This window comes from Grammomys surdaster, unplaced genomic scaffold (genome assembly GCF_004785775.1).
Source record: "Grammomys surdaster isolate TR1022 unplaced genomic scaffold, NIH_TR_1.0 268, whole genome shotgun sequence".
Taxonomy (NCBI): domain Eukaryota; kingdom Metazoa; phylum Chordata; class Mammalia; order Rodentia; family Muridae; genus Grammomys; species Grammomys surdaster.
This window is the reverse complement of record NW_021604709.1, coordinates 41,272-43,365: the sequence shown is the minus strand read 5'-3', so window position 1 is coordinate 43,365 and position 2,094 is coordinate 41,272. Positions and strand designations below refer to the sequence as shown.

General features: G+C 39.0%; 1 pseudogene; it reads left to right on the top strand.

Moving 5' to 3' along the window:
* The first annotated feature begins 573 nt into the window (after nucleotides 1-573).
* Nucleotides 574-1,467, top strand: LOC114628478 (annotated as a pseudogene).
* The last annotated feature ends 627 nt before the right edge of the window (nucleotides 1,468-2,094 follow it).

Below are 2,094 nucleotides of genomic sequence, written 5' to 3'. Positions count from 1 at the left end.
CTAAATTCAGAGATGTTGAAGTATTAGCTATATTTGGAATTTTAGTAGCTCTTCTCTTTGACCTGTTTTTATTTCTAATCATTGTGTGTGTTCACATGTGGGGTGAACACAAAGCACTTTGAAATTATTGTATACGTTGGACACACAGTTCCAGCAGTATTTACAAAATAAAAATGTAATCACCTGCATGTAGGTTGGAATGGATCACAGTCCTACCTAAGAAAGCAGGTAGAAGACCTTAAGATCTCTTGTCTGAGCTGAATGGAGTAGACCTGAGTCTAACAGCAATGCCCTTCTAAAAGTCAGTGTGGGCTGATGCTGGAATCCTGCTGCTTCACGATCTGATCTTGACTCACAAACTAGTTTGCCTTCTAAACAAAGGTTTGGGCTTTAGATTCTTTTTATTGAAGCTGTTGTTAATTTTATATTTAAGAGACCCAGCAAAGAATGTAACTTCCACAGAAAGCATTTTCATTTTAAAGTACCATAAGTGATGCAAAATAGTTTGGGATTGCAGTTGTTTTGGTTCTATGCTTCAAAACTGAGTGTCAGAGCTGTGGTTGTGGGTCTCTGTTCTGCAGGAAGGGGTTCATGAAAGTTGTCAAGAATAAGGCCCACTTTAAAAGATACCAAGTGAGATTTAGAAGGTGACGAGAGGGTAAAACTGACTACTATGCACGGAAACGATTGGTGATCCATGACAAGAATAAGTACAACACACTCAAATATAGGATGATAGTTCACGTAACTAACAGAAATATCATCCGCCAGATTGCATATGCCCGTATAGAAGGGGATATGATCGTCTGCGCAGCATATGCACATGAACTTCCAAAATACGTTGTGAAAGTTGGCCTGACAAATCATGCTGCAGCCTATTGCACGGGCCTGCTGTTGGCTCGCTGGCTTCTGAATGAGTCTGGCATGGACAAGATCTATGAAGGCCAGGCTTGAGGAGAATGGAAATGAATACAATGTGGAAAGCATTGACGGTCAGCCTGGTGCCTTCACTTGCTATTTGGATGCAGGTCTTGCCAGAACTACAACTGACAATAATGTTTTCTGGGCCGTGAAGGGAGCTGTGGATGGAGGCTTGTCTATCACTCATAGTACCAAACGATTTCCTGATTATGACTCTGAAAGCAAGGAGTTCCATGCAGAGGTACATCAGAAGCACATTATGGAGGAAGATGAAGATGCATATAAGAAACAGTTCTCGCAGTACATCAAGAACAATGTAACTTCAGACTTGGAGGAGATGTGTAAGAAAGCTGATGCTGCTATCTGAGAGAATCCAGTCTATGAGAAGAAGCCCAAAAGAGAAATGAAGAAGAGGAGGAAATGTCTCTTGCCTAGAAGAAAGACTGGGATGCTCAAAAGAAGGCAAGCTTCCTCAAGCTCAGGAATGGGGTGCTGAAAGCTAAAGCAATTTTCTATGAAGATTTTTTTCATAAAGACAATAAATAGATTGATCAAGCAGCAAAACAAACAATCAAACAAAAAAAACCTGAGTGTCACTGTAACTATGTGCCATCCGGATACCACAGTTTCTCACTCAGTACTTAATTAACCCTGGTACTAAGCCATTTGGAAATCAGCTAGTTTTTCTGAATGAACCTTTACAGTTTACAGAATTTAGAAGGAAAAATAATTTTTTTAAAAATCTAACACTCATGCTGTGGTGTCCTGTAATCCCTGGACCCTGCAGTAAGTGAGGTTCGAATACTTTATCACTTTTACCCACCATGTTTGAGTTAAGTGAACACCTAGCATTTTAACTGAAGTGAAAGGCATTCTACTTAATTCTGCAAAGTTCTGATGAAATCATTCCTAAGTGTTTTCTGTTCCAGTTTAGGGCGTCCTTTCTTTACACAAGTCACTTCAGTGCAAGTTGCCTTACTGTCTGTTGACTGCATTGTTCTTGTCAGGTCCAAGCTTTGTTCGTGTTTAGATTCTTCTAATATTAAAATCCTTTGTTAAATTGTATGATGTACTACAAATTATGTATAATGAGACTAATTTAAAGCCTACTGTAACCTATAAAACACTTCTTGTCAATTATCTGATTTATTTTTCCATTTATGTACACTTTCT